The 19,371-nt window shown below is 35.0% G+C and overlaps 1 pseudogene; it reads right to left on the reverse strand.

The window, feature by feature from the left end:
• Window positions 1-1,398: 1,398 nt before the first annotated feature.
• Window positions 1,399-14,053, reverse strand: LOC103981701 (CSC1-like protein At3g21620; annotated as a pseudogene).
• Between the last annotated feature and the right edge of the window lie 5,318 nt (window positions 14,054-19,371).

Consider the following 19,371-nt stretch of genomic DNA (forward strand, 5'->3'; position numbering starts at 1 on the left):
TATAATTTTAAAAGATGTTAACTAACTTGACTGATAAAAATTTGATGATTTATTATAAAATCATGAGTTTGAATCCGAAAAAATGACGAAATAGAGTCAATCAACATTGTACTATTCAAAATAAAGAATCAATAAAATTATATTTATATAAAAAAGAAAAAGATCGATTAATTCATTACATGAATGAAAATTTTTATGCATGGATTTATCGACGAGTCAAAAAGAAAAATTTTAAAAACACTATAGATATGATCTTTTATCACATGAATATATAAATTATTATCTTCGTCATTTATCCTTTGTAAAATATTTATTAAGATTTCTCTTATATTTATGTTCGATTAGGTTCATAAAAGAGATATGACATGATGGAAGAATCAGATGTGAATTTAGAGAATTTTGGGTTTGATCAATCATATTAAAAGTCGAGAAATGGATCCAATGAAAGCATGTGTAAGGTCACCCAACCCAATCCTTTTGATGCCATTTCTTCGTAAATCCAACCCAACACATGCAAATCTAATCATTCCGATGATGACATGATCAAAAATTGAAGTATAATATTCTTGAGTTGCTAATCCAAGGGAATGATAGATAATGTTAACATCTTCGACTTGATCGTTACTTGGCTTCATTCTCGAAATGCCAATCCAAGATCATCGCAGGTGAACAATTACCAACATCGTTGGGCCATGACCCAAGTGAATCCATGGCTGGCCCATTACAGCCCACCATAGAGGCCCAAGGATTAGATCAAGCATTGCAGGAACCCATTACAATGGACTCATCATCATCATTGTTGTTGTTATTATTATTATCATTATTATAAATCATCCAAGTCTTTACGTTGACTAACACCAACTAATACCTTGTGGTTTAGGTAATGGAGAGGCACTCATTTGAATGGACGAGCATCTTTCCATTATCAATCTCTCTCTCTCTTCTCCGTCGTTATTATTACTTTTTGTAAATATAAAAACCATATGTATGTATATTTTTATGTGAAAAAAATTAATGTCAAAATTTGAAATCAATTAACAATTGATCAAATTTACGATACATACTTTTTGATATCATTTAGAAAGCTTTTATCTGATCTATTAACTCAACATAATAGGATCTAAAAATTATAACAATACTAATCTGTAAAAAAAAAATAGATTCATCTTCTCCTCTTTTCTTATATTTGACATGATCGTTACCAACGATAAATTAGAGACAATGGAAGATAAAAGAAGATCTATAATCTCTCATTGATTAGTTCACATGACTCAAGATGAGGTTTAATCATCTGCTGCATACAAGTTTAGCCTACAGCACTTGAATTCAAACATTTCAACCACAATGGAATTTCTGCTCATTTGTTACATTTGCAAAATACTAATTTACATGGCATGCAATCCATCACAGGATTGCACAGTACTATGGTGTGCTATCACTGTTCTTGGACAGCATCAGGTAGGGACGGTGGTGATGAGCAGCCGAACTTGCTGGAGATTGGTGTCCCCTTGCATGACTGGTGCTTGGTGGGCACCAGATAGTCTCAAGTTCTGCTTCATCACCTGCAACCTTGTCGTCATCCTCCCTCTTCTTGAAGGCTGGGTGTGCATATGCATCCCGTAAGTATGCTTTCAAGTCTAGGTTAGGCTCCTTTTCACGTTCTAATGCATCTTTCATTGTTGCTTCCTGATAAAAAGGAAATTGAAACCAGAAAAATAAGATTTCCTCATTGATAATCTTAGACAGAAATAATATCATAGTATAAGAACTTCTATAGCACAATGCAGAACCTTTATCGACTCAAGAACATCTATAAAGATTAAGCAGAGGACATCTTGTACGTCCAGATAACATGCTGACCAACAAGAAGTGGTCACTTTGCATTAAATTGGGAAGTATGAAGCTATTTCTCAATTTTATCAATAGACTAGCTGTTTCTACTATAATCATAACTACGAATCTTGATATCCGAAATCTAATAATTGCATTTATTATAAAAAAATTAAAATACAGCAAGAAGAATAAAAATAACATTGTTTCAACTACTACAAGTAAATGAAGATTTGCAATAAAGAATTACCTCAAGTGGATATTTAACAAAAGCAGGTTCATAGCGATTCTTGCAGAACCTATGAAACCAAATGGTCAACACCAGAAGGGGGATAAGCAAAGGTGTTGACTTAGCAGCATGCTGTGTACTTAAAAGTCCAAGTAGAAGCAGCTGGGATATGACCAAAGCAGTGATAATGTGGCCATGGACATCTGGCCAAAATGCTGCAGCAGTCTCATATTTTTGGTCGTACACATTTATAATCTAATCAAGACAAGAGTGTACATATCAGAAAACAGATACTGGATTATTGATTGACTATTGCATATGACAGCTACCGGATTGCATGCATAAGCAAGTAAGCTATACTGTGAGTGAAAATTAGAAATGGACTCCAGAGACATTCCAGTTCATGTTCTAAACTTGTGTTTTGCAGAGCCATTATTATTTTTTGTTAAAGCAGAGGTCATAGGCATTAGAAGCTTTGTCATTGCCTTATTATCCAGATTGTGTCTAAAACACATCAACTCCAAAGTCTTAACCTGGTTCAATCTATTTTTCTGTTCTTTTTTCACCAACCTGGTTCAGTCTAATATGGATTACATATTTCACAAGGAAAATTTCATGTTCTGTTCTCAAGATGAAAATTGGTTTCATTTTCATCTTGAAAGAAATCATTGCAACCGAAACATCCATTACATGTGTTTTTCAGAAAACAAAAAGTTGAATTTCTTTTATGAAATCATCATCATGAATTACAATTTTCTGGTGGTTTAGCTGTCAGATAATTTTACCTTGAAAATTTCTGCACATGTTTTTTTTTTTCGGTGAGTAATTCAGGTGTCGGTTGTTAATTTAGTAGCTGAAGCAAACTTTGATATTTGCATCTTTTGCAACTATTTAATTTCCTTAACTAAATGAGTTAAAATTTGTATTGGCTTCAGCTTATTCTTTGTTGCAAGAAAAAAACTCTATGGGTACGACGCTGCTCAAAGTTCAAAATCTTTCTCAAGTTTATGGTTCACAGAATCAGTTACCATAGTTTACATTGGAATTTGTAGAAAATAAACTTTTTTTCTAAGAAAATGACCATCATAACAAGACTTAAGTCAATCGTGAACTACAACATAGTAATGAGAAATGCATATAACATAAATCAACAAAAAAAGTTTCATTTAGTCAATGCAAAATTGCAATTATAAATGCATGTATTATTAACAATTTTGGAGTTGCTCACCTGATGGCGAAAAACAACATATGCCAGAGCGAAAAATACCAGAATGAAAGGAAGTAAGAAGGGTGTAACTGCAGCATATACAAGACCAAGTAAGAAATACAGCTGTATTTGAGGTTCAGATGTGGCAAAATTAATGCTTTCAGGATCCATGGCCTTTTCCCTGTCCTTTTCCGTCTTTACCAAGAAAAGATTTTTGAAGTAGAAGAAAATAAGAGGCTTCAATCTCAAAATCTCCCCAGCAATTCCAGCCCAACCATCAACCATGATATAAGTAATGAAGAAAGTTGCTTTCATTGGAATGGATACTCCAATTGTTTTCGGAATTCTGTATAATAGAGTTAATTTCAATGCATTGAAAAGACAAAGAATTAAAATGTCCCAAAATGAAGAACATTACAAGCCAGACCTGATTCGAAGTTATGACAGCATGAAAAGATTTTAGAGTTGACTTTTTCATTAACCAAGTTAGTCTCAGGCACCTCAACCGTATGAGATCTAACAGTATGATTCATAGTAAAGGGTCTCAGAAATCAAGCCAAAAACCCCAGGATAACATATAATATAATTACTAATTGACCGGCCATTCTCAAAGATAAAGAAGGTGAATATGAAATATAATTTCTGCATAAATACTGAACAGTAACATGCCCTAAAAAGCCGAATACACTGCTATAAGTACTCAAAAGGTTCCTACACAAGTCCTATGCAATTATAAGTATCCAAAAGATTCCTACAGAATGGCACTCCCTCTAACAGCTTTTGGATATCTAATAAGCCTTTGGATAGACACCACAAAAGAGTCCCAAAGCAATGACACTACATGTAGCAGAGTGGCACTTCCTCTAATAGTTTTATTCATGACAATGGGAAGAATGGCAATATAACTGAGAAATCTATAGGTACAGCATCGTTTCAAAATGAAATACTTCCCAGCTACAGCAACTGCTACAGCTTCAGACATGTCACAACATGAATCCATGAAATTCTTGCATTGATAAGAGACTAACAGATCAACTATGTTCCTTGTATTGAGGTTTTCTATGATGTTAAGCACTGGAAACCCTAGAGACTCCATCAAAATGTTTCATTGTACGAACTACCAAGTTTATCAGTCATACTACCTAGAAGTCCTTCATACACATGTGAATCAGACTTTCTTTGATTCTGTATGCTACAGGAGTGGAGCAACATATAGCCAGCCACAAATGTAATTCTTTCAAAAAGGTTTCCTTATAACACTACTCATTGATCTCAATGCTTGTATTCAACTAACCTAACTTTTGAAAATGTTGTTTCCTAATTTCTAACATTTTGATCCATAAAGCATTACTGCATTGGCTAATCTTATAGCTGTATATAGCCTTCCAACCATGTGATAGTTTTTTTTTTTTTGTATTTTACTCACATAGAAGAAGGCTCAATCAGTGTCAGTTAGGTAATAGGATTATCATCTTATCATTCATCATCAAATTAAATGTCAAAGAACCCAAGCAAAACATAGATCAATGTCTTTGACTTAAGCAAATCTATATTTTACGATCTGCTTAATGAATATAGGATACATGTCATTAACAGATCAGTCATCCAAGTCCGTTCGATCCAATAAATGACATGTAAAACATAATTATGTTCCATTCATTGTCACATGACTTCTCCATGGAGTAGTATGCATAAGTGTCATCCAAAATTTTACGTAGTTCAGCAGAATGCAAAGCAATACTAGCAAACTGCTAACAAATACTGCAATTAATGTTCAACACAAAACTGACTCAGGATTGGTTTGGAAGCTCAAGCAAGCTGACCAAGATCTAACACATTGTTTAGAACTTTAGTACCATGGACATTTCTGTCAACTTTATACAGCATGAAACTGATATTTGCATTGCAGTAAAGCTCCCAAATTGAACCTGAATGCACTTCAAAGTTCAAACCACCAGCCTGACTAACCAAGCCTGTTCATATTTGTCTTAAAAGTTTAAGCCAGACAGGATAAGGTATAAGTGAACAAATTTATTCCTGATTTGGTGTTTCTCCCTTTGGTTGGGCTCTTTTAATTCACAAATCTAATGTGTTTATGGTCTGTCCATTGGAGGATAATGACACATACATATGAGAGAGAGAGAGAGAGAGAGAGAGAGTTAAGCATATCATTGTTAATAATACAAAACTAAATTAATTGTTTATTATCTTTATGCAAAATATGTAGCAAGTTAATGTAAACAAGATCACTATAGATGGTTGATGATTCAGTCCATCAACATGTTGATGTAGACTTCTATGTACATTTGTGTGCCAGTCACAACACATACATCTAATATATTGCTATTGATGATCCAAAAAACCGGCATAAAGTTAAAGAAGTTTGAACTCTGCAGAGACTTTAGAGAGTTCGCTTTCAAATAAAAAGGAAGGTTGAGAACATACTCATTTGCTGACTGGTGTATAAAACTATTAAGTTGCTCGAAAGCTGTTCCAGCAATTATACTCCCCAAAAACACATTGACTAGTAAGAAGATGTAATATTTAGATGCAGATCTTCTCTGCAGGGCTGACAATGATACAAATCCTTCAAACTTCGACATAAGCATCAGTATCATAGGCAGCAATATAAGAAAGATCTTCAGAACAATTCCGGGGAGAAAACCTTGGATGAATGACTTAATGACAGGTCTGTGTAATTATACATCATTTTATTAGATGGAAAAAGAGATCCATGTAGGGATAAATACTATCACTAGAAATGTAGTAATAGATCTAATTTTGATTTCAAAGTTCTTGATTTTTTTCCTATAGCTAGCCTATCTAATGCAAAATCTAACATTTATGCAGTAGAGTCCATAAACATATTTTCATAGAAGCAACTAGGAAGCAATAAGAAAACGATCAACAAGTATTAAATGTAAAGGAGTGCAAACTAAAATACAACGAATACAGTTAAATCCTGGAAGTTCATGGTTATGGCCTAATGAATCCTATGAATTGTTGACTTTTCCTATAAGTTTCTGACATAACATTAACATCTTTTACTATAAGATTTCCTATATAAATGAACAACTCTTTTTATACTTAAAGAAGATAATTGCCATCAACTGACATTTCTAGAATTTACTACATTTTTGAACTGCATATTTTTTATTCACAGATTATGATCAGCAACTAAGAACTAGGTTTTCTTTTATATTTCAGAGTTGGACTACTTGGTTACCACCTTTTTCTTAGAAAAAGAGGTTTCACATAGACTTGTATTTTAGATATAATGAAATTCACATTTTCTGTCAAACATTGAGATATTTGACAAACCTGTGAGTTTTTATCCCTTTTTTAAAGAAATAAACCAACAACTTCTATTTAAGGAATTAAAACGTATAAACTTTGTTCTTTTATTACTAAAAATTTGTGGATAAAATTGCATGTGCGCCTGTACACTTAGATATTAGAAGTCTCATTTATACCTCTGTAAAGAAGCAAGTATCACATATACTACTAAGAAAACTAAAGCCACTCATATATACTTCTTAGATCTTCAAATGTGGTTATTTCATGTGTGCATACATATATATATTTGGAGGGTGAAAATGAATTATTTCTGTGTTTCAAGAGTATGAGCAATTTTGTAAGTTTGCTAGGTTGAATAATTAATTGTTGAGCTTTAGGACATTAAAAGGCAAGATTCTTTAAAATTGTTGTCATCTTCTAGTAGCTATAACAAAAATATGGATATATGAGCAAGTTATACAATAGATGCTTGAAACGAACGAAAAATAAACAAACTCAAACAACAATAGAAACCAAACAAAAACTATTATCGAACCTCAAAGATAAACAATAAAGTATACTCACACTTCAATTAAGGGCTTTAAAAATGGAGCCACCTTCTCGATTCCTTCAATATTTGCAAGTGATTGTACGAATGTAATTGGAATCATAAAGAAAAAGGTAAGAAAGAAGAAGGCCACTGCTACAATCAACTTTCTAATTGTAATGGAGACGAATGAAATTGATAGGTTCTGCCAATATATATCACGAGGTTCTGGAGCCCACTCAGTCAACCACAATGTGGGATTTCTAGTCTGCTGTGTTTGTGCACAAACAGCAGCCCCCCATCGTGTTCGAAAGGAAACAAATGCAGCTGGCATGATATGCTTAGGGTTCGTTTTTATATTCTCCTGCTTTGTGGCTTCCTGAAATTGTATTCGACCAGAAAATAGGAAACCAAATTTAGTGTCAAACAAAAAGGATGATTTTGTTGTTTGTGTAATAGCAAACTAAAAAGCAAGGTTCTCAATTTCGATGTGCACTGCCCAATACGAGCGATCGTACCGGTCCGAGAGGATACCGGTACACACACCGCCCTCTATTGGGCGGTACTAGTACTTTGACCGGTATTGAGGCATATCGACCGGTACCGAGGTGTATTGACTGGTACTATCCTGGATTTCGATCGTTATCGAGGTATACCGATCGGTACGCCCTAGCGTGTTAAGTAAAGGTAATTTTAAGGTTTTAGGGTGTACAATCGATATACGTGATGTACCAATGGTACATACCAGTATTTACAGTACCGAGCAGAGCTCGGTATACTGATACGAACCAGTACTAAAAACCTGGCTAAAAAGGTGAAGTAAAATCCAACTCCAAGTTAGATGAAACATTAGAGTTAATGAAATAAATGTATGAAACAGATCTAACGATCCACTAATGCCTCCTGTATGCATGAAATAATTCAACATGAAAATACAGATGATGGTATATTAATTTCCCTAGTCCCTACTACTACTAGACTTTACATCAAAGTGCAGTCACTAAGATTGGAAATTAGGAATAGATATAAGGATAAAGTTAGGAATCTATCCATTAAGATCTAGAGCATTAGGTGTAATACTACTGATAAAGTTGGATAACGTCATAACCTTTGATGGCTTTCTTTTAGGAATTTTACCTCCCTATAATAAGATTCCAGAAAAATCTTTTATTTTTCAAGATATCAGATGAAAGATGAAAGAAGATTGACTAAGAGAATAATCTCTTAGCAAATTACCAGAATCAGATTATTTATCCTCAATTTGAACCACAATCTAATAAGTATAAGCCTTTGGGTTGAATTGATAATGCATTTTATATTAACTCCGATAAGTTTCAAACTTATCATTATTTGATTTATCATTTGTTATCAGATCGAAATGGACAAAAAATTGATCTGAATGAGTCAAAATTTTTTAAAAAAATTGAACCAAATAGAATTGGTAAAAAAGATCAAGTCGTGAGATGAAAAAGAAGAAATAAGAGAATAGTCCATGCATAATCTCATTTAAGTTTTTGGATCAATCAGTCTATGTTTCTGCAGGTGTATCACAAGGTTACTTGCAAATGAATGAATGTGATTGCTACTTAATCTAGTCTCATCTTCCCAATCTGCTGGGATGTGACAATGAAAGATGGTTTATATAAGAAAAAGAAATAGAGACATTAATTGGAAGGTCCTTTTCTATCAAATTTGTACATGAGATAGGCTCTGTTTGTTATCTCCCATATTTTCACATCTTATAAATGTAATATCAATAAATCTTACAAATGTAATATCAATAAAGCATCAACATCTCACCTACAGTTATTTGTGGTAAGGTTTGTAGACACAATGCCAATTACTAAACACAGTTATCATGTAGCAAAGTACAAAAAACAATGAAATGATGAGTAGTAATATTCAATATATTCTACAACCATAGAATAGTGAAGAATAAATGTCTATGGCATATGGATAGACAATTTCCTGATGATTTAAATGTTGAATTTGGATAATTTTCCATTAACATATCTTAGTGTGGAAATAAATCATTTAAGGAGACAAAGATGCAAGAAATTTCAAACTTATGCATTGAGATTTTCATTAACTTAATATAAGGAAAATTTCTTGAGTGAAATAAATACATTATTAAGTTACCGAAGCTTAACCCATCAGACAGAACAACCTATATAGTATCACTTACTTCTTTAGAGAGCTTATCAATCTTTGATACATAAAAATCAATTGCATCCACCTTGTGACCATACAATCCCCAAAAACCAGTCTGTTAAAGACCAAGCACTAGTCAGTCTTAGCATAAATAAAAGAAGAATAAAATCAAACATAAATGAATAAAAAATTCAAAAGAAAAGATAATGTCATTATCTGCCAAAGCACCTTTATAGTAGGTCTTTTAGACGGATTGCGATCATATTTCAGTTGATAGAAGTCACGCCAATTCTCCATATGTTCCCTCTCATTAACCAGCTTAGCAATTTTGTTTGCATTGTACACAACCTACACAGTATGCATAAAAAAGATTTTTAAGAAAATTTTGGATGCTGAAGGAGTGACACTTAAAAATATACACACAAATCAGGCAACATGACTGACAGAAAGAGGCACCAAAATTGGTCATAATATCCAACTATATGAATCATGCATGCTTATAGAGTTATACACCAAGGCTTCTGCTAACAAATGACAGAACCATAAGTTAAAGCAAGCAAACAATGATTTCAAGCTGAAATGTATTCAATAGGTTCATGATGAAACTATCCTAGTGCGCATCCATATAACTTAAAGGAATCAGTGACAGAATAAATACCTGATGGGTTAAGTAATGATCAGGATGATTGTCAAGGAAAAAATGTTGAACAAGCTCGCTAACTGACTCATCTGGATCAGGTGGCACATTTCGAACTAGGACCTGAAAGGAGTTAAAATGAAGAATGAGTTAATTTTCAAACATGAGAAAAAGGCTACGTCAGGGATTGTTGTACCACCCAAAACCATATGGTTTTGGTGGTACGTACTAGTCTGAGTGTGAACCGATATGTGAACCATCCCGTTTTGGGCGGTCTGCATTAAAATAATAAAAAACAAACAAAAAATGGTGGGCCCCAATCCATTTGAGCATTAAAAAAAAGCATATTAGGGCTCTTTTTCTTCTTCGTCGAAACATCAATACGCACTGGGTACCATGTTTCCATACACCGATATAGAGCAGCACGTGCCGAAAGGCACACCGGCTCGGACCGGTAAGTCAAACCTTGGGCTACGTCACTCACCGCACTCAAATCTCATTTTAAGTTTTCTTTAGTTTCATTTGATGTTCAAAAACTATTAACAAATGATACTTTCACATGCCTGTACATGGGTCAAGTATGTACTACTACACATACATTCCTCATGTATTTACAGTGCTTTACCATGCAAAAGATGTTATCTAAAAGAACAACATAATTAGGGCAGTTGAATGGATGAATAAAATCTGCCATAGTTGGCAGTTATTATTTGTGAAATGTTAACAATCTTGTGGGTGCAATCTTACTAATCTGTATCAGTGTACCGACCGGTCATTGGTATGGTACATACCAATGCACCGACATATGGCACGATGGAGTATATCGATAGATCAATATGTACCGCCCATATTGATCTCCTATCGGATCGATACGTATTACCCGTATCGAGCAGTATATCACTGTATTGACTGATACGTATTTTTCTCAAGGTTCACCTTGAGAAAAATAAACTTGTATGCATTTAAAAAAAAAATTCAAAAAAATATTCCAAAAATTACAGTAGTTTGACAAAATTTTACTAACAAAATACATTTCTGCTTATCTGATATTGAAATAAAAATATGAACAAGATTACCAAAAAAATTGGACTAATAAATTAACCGACTCGAGGGTAGACAAGCTAAACAATTAACCGAGACTCAGATTATTTGAACTCTCAAATCAGATTAATCAAAATTGAAGATAAGGACAGTGAAGGTATACCGTCCCATTGAAATCCAATGATAAGTGCCATAAAATCTAAAGAAAATTAGCAATCAATTTCTTGGTACACATTATGCAGTAAAATGTACTTGAAAAGTTAGATGATTGAATATAAACAACAATGTGATAAAAAGTAAGTGATCTAGATCTTAGTAGTATTATAATACAACAAAGAGAAAACTCAAGTTTGCAAGCCCCCATTAACTATGTATTTTTATAATTAACTATTGCATCAGTGATGATAAATTGGTAATCATCCTATTCAGTGAATGATACAAATAAGGTTTTCCATCATTGTTTGTGCTCAGTCAAACATCGATTTGTAGCAGCAATATAAAATAGAATGAAGACAATATAAGTAAACAATGAAAATCTAGTTTAAGCACCAGAAGAGTAATTCTCATTTACGATTGAAACTATGATATCTGGAGTTAAAGTAATATATATATTTTTATTTCAAACTTCACAAAAGATTCTCAATTGTAAATTGGGACAATTTATGCTAATAACAATTTACAAATGTCTCAGAGGAGCTTACGGTGAACTGATCAGGACGGCGTTCGACTGATGCAAGAAATTGTAACCTCATTGCCATAACAATTTTGTACTCCTTAAGCAACACATAACATGACCAAAAGGTAAAGACATATGCCATAACCAAATGGACCCAAAACCTGTAATGAAAATAAGCATACATTATACAAGTAATGAACATCATCATTCGACAGAATAAAAGTAAAAAAAAGGGAAGAAATGTGACTGCTTTGACCAGTGAAAACAAATCAAAGAGTAATAGGTTGGAAAACAGAATAAAGGGGGTTGTATTTATGATAGAAACCGCAAAAATGAAATTACAGAATTTAATTCCAAATGTTTGATGTGAAATTTGGCAAAGCTCCCAAACCATTAAAATCTGCAAAGTGCAAACATCTGGCCAGCAAGTTTATCCATATCCTTTGTCACACAAAGTGATTAATACATACATCTTTGGGTGGTATAAATTGTCTCCGATGCCACATAAACTAGCATAAGTTTGAAGAAGTCCTATGCTTCCACCATCACCATACTATCAAAACCCACATCTAATTTAAAATAAGGTTCATCGTACCATGACATACCGGTCCGATAGGAGATTAGTACTGATATTCTGATAGTACATACCGATTTATTGGTATACCCCACCATACCATGTGTTGGTACGTTAGTACTGTTTGATACATACTATACCGATGGCTAATCAACATACCAATACGGATCGATAAGACGAACTATGATTTAAAAAAATAATTTTTTTAATAATAATGCTGTGTTTTGCATGTTAATCATTCTCCAAGTTTGGGCACTTGTTTATAAATCTGACACCATGGCTGGTTTATTGTAATTTGCCTTGACAAATGCATGCAAAAACTAAAGAAATATTCCACTACCAAACATGTTCATCAAATAATTTAGAAATCAGTAATACAGAAACTGAATTTAACTAGTAATTCGCTCATTGACAAAATTCTACTTGCTTACCTCTGTGACCCTGCAGGAACATTTGATATGGAGAGATGGTCTATGTTACTGTACTGAATGCTGTTTAAATTTTTCAGAGTGCTATTTGTCCAGTTGACAGGTACAAGAACAAAGAATGCCAGGATAGTGATGGGAATAAAAATTTTAAGCCTGTAAAAGAGGGGGAAAAAAATAGATGAGCACCACAAAGAAATGACACAAAACAACTATCAGAATATACAAAAAGTATTAAAATTTAGAAAAGCAATAAATGTGAATTGTTGATCCTTTAATATCATAGTGGTATCATAAACTGGCATCATCTTTTCATTTGGAAAAAAGAAAGAAAGCATCTGAGTAAGGATCATTTATCAATCAAGAGGAACCCATAACAAGCCAAAGAAAAACTAGGATAACATATAAGGATGGAAATGTTGCAGGTAGAAACAAGCAAACATGAACTGGACACAACTCATACAAACCCTATCCAAGATATTGCCACGTTGGACCATTGGTCATGTTATCGAAGAACAAGCGAAAGATAAAATGGAGCAATATTGCAGTCGTAAATCATTTTAAAATTCCATTACTCGGATTTCTTTGTAGGAAAGTTATTTAAGGTTGAAGACATTCCGGGGTGCCAAAGTCTAAAGTATAGTGATATAAGAGGTTTACGAGGCCTTAGAAGTAAAAGTTCATTCAAAGAGAAACAAAATAGAGTTGACATATACATCATTAATATTAAATTATTATGTGGAACCATTTTAATTTATTTTCATTTGAATAAATGTCCTAATTTATCACCCAAAAGCATCTTCAATATTTCTAATTTAGTTTCCTAAATTATTAAGAAGAAAAAGCAAATAATGGTAAAATAGATAACCCAAAATTTGATTTCAGTAAATCCTGATCAAAGATTTTAATCTCTATAGGGAAGTGTCATCACCCTACAAAGATGCAAGCCTATTAGTTAGAAACTTCATCAGGAGAAAGATTGTTCTCAAAATACAAAAACATATCTTCTTTAGAAAAAGGAAAGAGTAAATTACTTTATGCAAGCACATAATAAAGAAAAATGAAGTCTCCTTGATGGTATAGGATTTAATACACCTCAAAAGAAACATGCTAAATGAAAAAGTAATTGAATCAAGTATAGAATACCCGATCAAGTATATCCTCAAGAAAACAGCTGAATCAAGTCCTGCATGCTCTATCAATTCAAGTTCAGACATTTTAAGGGCAGCTGGCATCCATTCCAGAAATCTCAAGTATGACCTCGGATTTAAATTGATGAACTTATGGATGAATGTTCCTGAGTGGGTTCTGCTGCTTCTTTCACCGTTAAGATACCACTTGGTGAAGTAAACTCTGCCGTTTATTGGCTGCAGCCTTAATAGAGCAAATGCCATGAGGAATCCTAAGGCACTTAATATGTTCATGGCTGCTGCGACTCCTATGTCAGTGAATGTAGCCATAACTACCTCCTGCAAGTTCCCTGAAGACATGTATAATTTGGATGCATCAAAGAGGATAATGCATTACGATGACAATGAACCAAACTAAAGAAAGCACACCATTCGCAGAATAAACAAGTCAAAAAGATTTTTTTAATTTAATTTGATTTCAATTTTTTTATTTTTTAACTAAAATTTAAAACCAATTGATTTAACAATTTAGAACATGTAATATCACAATGAAACACAAGATTAAATATCAAAGTTATATTGTTAACACTTAAATGCTTAACTACTTATCTATTAGAACATGAAATAAAATTCTAAATTTTTAATATCACAATCTCAAATTTTAAACCATGAACAGCTAAAAATTTCTCACACAAACAGTATAGATGAAATACTAAAATATGCATGATTAAATATAAAAATCATGAGATCCATAATTAAGTTCATATTTGATTACTTAATCATAAAACAAAAACCCTAAACGTCATAAAATCTGAATTTAAATAAGAATATTATGAAGTCTCTCAAGAACAATATAGTTCAAAAGGTAAAAAGATATGCATGAACAACAAAAATTTAAACACAAGTATCATGAATCATTAATTAAGTCTCAATAAAAGATATGAATCATTAACATAACTATAATCTTTAAAATCATGAACCAGCAACATAATGAATTAAAAATTTTGAAAATAAAGGGAATAGACAAAAGGAAAAATCGGAGAACCTACCTCTTCCGAAGATCTTCCTCTCTCACAGTCACCTTGTTGCGGCAATTAACGAACAGGGGTCTACCTATTATTAAATTAAAGAAGGGAGGGTTTCCCACTATGGAAGAAGACCAATCATGAAATTTTTCAAAATTAAATTAACTATTTGATTAATCTTAGCCCTAACTTGCCTACCTGAATTCGGAATTAGATATCTGTTAGTAATCAATTTCCTAGTTAGGCCTATCCAATAAGGAAATAATTATATTCTATTTAAGGTAAAAGTTTAATTATAATATATTAATTTTTCATAAAAATTTTAAATACTTGGAGGTTACATTCCTCTCGTATTAAAAAAATTTGATCGCCAAATTTGATTTACCTTAAGGAAATAGATGTAGGTACGACCCTCCAACGTTATCTTCCATTTCCAAAGTCTAGTCTAAATGATACATACAATGAACTTTCACTAATAAGATAACTTTATTCCTCACAACATGCTCCTTCCTTTTTAAAATTTCAATCGACTGCTCTAAAAAAAGTGGCATCATCTCTCAATCGTAGAGGTCGCAAAGGTTGGTACGAGATAATATAAGATGAATCCCTAACATATTTCAAGAGAATCGAGACATAAAATATACTAAAAATGTTTGTAGGGGCTAGGGCAAGGTCAATAGATAAGCCACATATTTGATCCTCTATAAGATTTCAAAAGAGCCTATAAATCTCGGAAAAAATTTACTCCTCTTACTAAATCTTATAACTCCTCTTATCAAAGATAGTTTAAAAATGACATGAATCCTAACCTCAATTGCTAAATCTCTTCTCCATCATTTGCGTAGTCTTTTGTCCACTCTAAGTTGACAACAATCTCTCCTTTGATATGAATAGTCCTTTGTCGACTTTCTGACAACTTCTTTGAACAATCTCTGACAATATTATCATCTCTGACGGTTTGTCAATCTCCTTTGACATGCAAGTTGTCAATCTTTGACAAATTCTTTCGATAATATTATCATCTCTTTAAATTACTTGAGGTCTAAAAGGCTTCTGCTCTCTAACATCATCCTAACACACAAGTGATAAAAGATCATCGAAAGGAGCCATCTTTATATTAGAATGATAACTATTGTTGTAAGCAAATTTAATGAGAAGCCTATGCTTATCCTACTTGCCTCCAAAATCCAAGGAACAAGCTCTTAAAAATCCTCCAAGATTTGTATTGTTACTTTAGACTAGCTCTAAGATTTATATTATTCTTTCATATTAACTACCTATTTGAGGGTGAAAGAGGGTGGAAGACTACTAAATTTCAATTGAGTGCCCAAAACCCTTTGCAAGCTTCCCAGAACCGAATCTCGAATCCTTATCGGAAATACTAATTGGCACTCTATAACATCTGGTGATCTCTCTTATTTAACACTACTAGTCTGCCAGTTATCTATATTGATTAGTACAAGATAACTCTTGTTGACAAGAAGTAAATGGATAGACTTAGTGAGATGGTATATTATCACACCCAGATTTCATCATCTCTTTTGTGTTAGGAAGTGCCAACACAAAATCTATAGCAACGTGCTCTTTCTTTCATTCAAAAATTGACATATTCAACAATTTCCTAACAGGTACTAGATGTCCAACCTTCACTTGCTACATATCATATATTTGATATGCTGGTCAAATATTTGATATTTGGTGTCTCTTCATGCCTCATTATTTGATACCTTTGTCACAAATCCTGATATATTTTGGTACCCCAAGATTAATAGTAAATTTTGATCTATAAGCATCTTCTAATAATTGCATTTTCTCTCAATAGGTTTTAGGAACACAAAGTCCTCCGTTTGTTGAAATTCTAATCTCAAGCACTGAATTATTATTTTTGACTTATTTTATTCTTTCTATAAAAAAAATTTACGGTACAAGCCAAACCTTTAGTCGTCTCAATTAATAGCTTAATTTCATGTCTGCTCGATCTAAAATCATGAAAATCCTTCGAACATTTAAATAAGCTATAAGGCTCCTACTCAAAATATCAAAAACCACATCAGCTTTTCTAAGGTAATTATTAACATTGAAGTCATAATCTTTTAGGAATTCCAACCATCTTCGTTTAATTTTTTTTATATGAAGATATACTTAAGGCTCTTGTGATATATGGAAATTTCAAAAGTTTATTCACGAAGAGTACTAATGCTCCAACCTTTTAATACAAAGATGGTAGTTGTTAACTCCAAATCATGTATAGTGATAGGGAGAATATTAGTTTCCAAGTAGAGCTCGACACATAGCACCCCAATCAGTAGAAAAGGCTTAAAAGCTCTAACTGACTCCCCGGCTACATCAACAAAATCCGAATAAAAAATATTCCTCAAATATTTCTTTTACGCAGAATATTAAGGGAAGCACCTTATAAAAGTTAGAGTTGATGCGACAATTAAGGTCCAAACTCTCTGCCTCTCGACTCCTTAACCTATATCATGCTAACTTGCTCGAGAACTCATTCCTGCCATCGATCTTTATGCAGGAGAGGCACCTTGAAACAACACCTCTTGGGGAGCTCAAAACATCGGGCATATCCAACACTCCGTGCACAGATCGAGTCCAAACCAAGTCGGGCTGGTCAACATTAAATCAACCACCGACATTAACCCCATCAAGTTGGATAATTTTTCTCATGGGCTTCACTTGTATTGATGCACAAGTAACTACTCTCTTATTTGCCTTAGAATACACCAAATCCAACAAATAAAGGCATCATTAGTTAATCATTTTCTCAAGTCAAATGTACCATCAAGACGACATGACCATGTCAACAGATTAATCATTTTCTCAAGTCAACTGCATTATCAAGTTGGTCACACTTCTTCAAGACAATCACATCTTCAAGTTGATTAGTGCCTTCAAATTATCTTCAAACAGCTCTACATCTCCGAGACGACCACCACACTTCCAATCGCAACCCACCTAATCGCTCAACTTGGTGAAGTTGGCACCAATCAAACCGGTGAAGTCAGCAACAAGCAAACCCAATTTGCTGAAGTTGGCACTATCCAACTCATTTAGACGGTGACAGCCAATGCCACGAAGAGGTGCAACTTGCCGTGGATCGGCATGTACATGACATCGGCGGTGGAGCAGCTGCAGCGGTGCTGGCCCTTGTTCCTCCAAACATCGGCTCTCTCCGCTCGGCCACAAAGATCCACGATCTGCCCCAAGTCCGTGACCACCCGACTTGACCAAGACGGTGCGGCCCTAGCATTTGTCCAAGCAGCGACAACATCGGCGCTTTCACGACTAGCAGCGAGCCCTTTGCCCGATCGGAGCACATCAGCAGCGGCAGTCTTCCTTCTTCCTCCCAGTCGGCAACCTCGCGAAGACAGCAAGGACTGCCCGATATCGGCAGATCGGCCCCTCGATCCTCTAAGCGGCAGTGCTTTTCCACCTGCAGTATCCGCATCAACAACCGTCCGATCAGCCCTCCGCTACGCTGTCTCCGACGCCACCGTCGCTGCGGCTGCCCGCTGCCGCTACACCGCTCCTTTAGCCGTTGTCGCCGCCTAGGAACGGCCTCCGCTACTCCCCACCACGCGTTGCGCTGTTGCCCGCCATTGCAGCCGCCGTCTCTTCCTCACTGTAGGTCCGCTGCCGATGTCGTAGCATTCCGCTACGGCCATCGCAGCCGCTGCACCGATCTTAGTTGTCGCCATCCACTGCCTTTCGATGTCACAACCACTACCAGCGCTGCGCCGCCCAGCCGTTCAATGTCGCGTCGGTGCGTTCGATCACGGCTTTGCTCGACGTCACGTCAACTTCGCGTCCGCGGTTTCCACCGTCACGTCGCATCCGAGGCTTCCTCCGTCGCGTCGGTGGGTTCAATGTCGCCGTCTCTGCACGTCGCCGCCGTTGCGTCTCTCCGCTGCTGCATACCACAGTTGTGGCACGTCGCTACCGCTTCTGTGGCAAGTTGCGTCACCGCACGCCGTTGCTGCACGCTGCCCTTGGCCGCTGTTGTCTGCCGTGCTTTGGTGCCCCTTGTCGCTGCTGAACGCCCCTGCACGTTGTAATGCCGTTGTGAACCACCTACGGCTGTACTGCACCACCCGTATTCGTCACCATTGCTTCCACGCCTTGCGCTGTATCTGCCATCGGCCTACTACCGCTGCCGTCGCCGTTCCAGCAGCTTAAATCCGCTGTAACTACCGTTTCATCACCATTGTTCATTTGTAGACGCTTTCATCACCATAGGAGTTGTTGGTTTTAGGACTCTCCTCGTCAAGTGGAGTAGTCAAAGGAAGCAATTACACCACAAAATTTCAACTGATCTTAACATGGATAAACCCAATGTTGCAAACATTAGCAAGCATTCAAGAACAAAGGCATTTTGAACCGATCTTAATTTAGAAGATGCAACATTTTAATCGACACCAAGAGGATCTCCATGACACATCATCTGTTACAAGTCCACAAGTTATGATGCTAGTTTGTAGCAGAGCTATGCTGAGTGAATCACATTCCTGTCATGCACACAATATCATAATAAGAATTCCCCATCTTGCTATCAACTTATTTCCATAAAAATACTTGTATATGGAACTTTGAAGTCATTATAAGTTATTC

This window comes from Musa acuminata, chromosome BXJ3-4 (genome assembly GCF_036884655.1).
Source record: "Musa acuminata AAA Group cultivar baxijiao chromosome BXJ3-4, Cavendish_Baxijiao_AAA, whole genome shotgun sequence".
In the NCBI taxonomy this organism is placed as follows: Eukaryota; Viridiplantae; Streptophyta; class Magnoliopsida; order Zingiberales; family Musaceae; genus Musa; species Musa acuminata.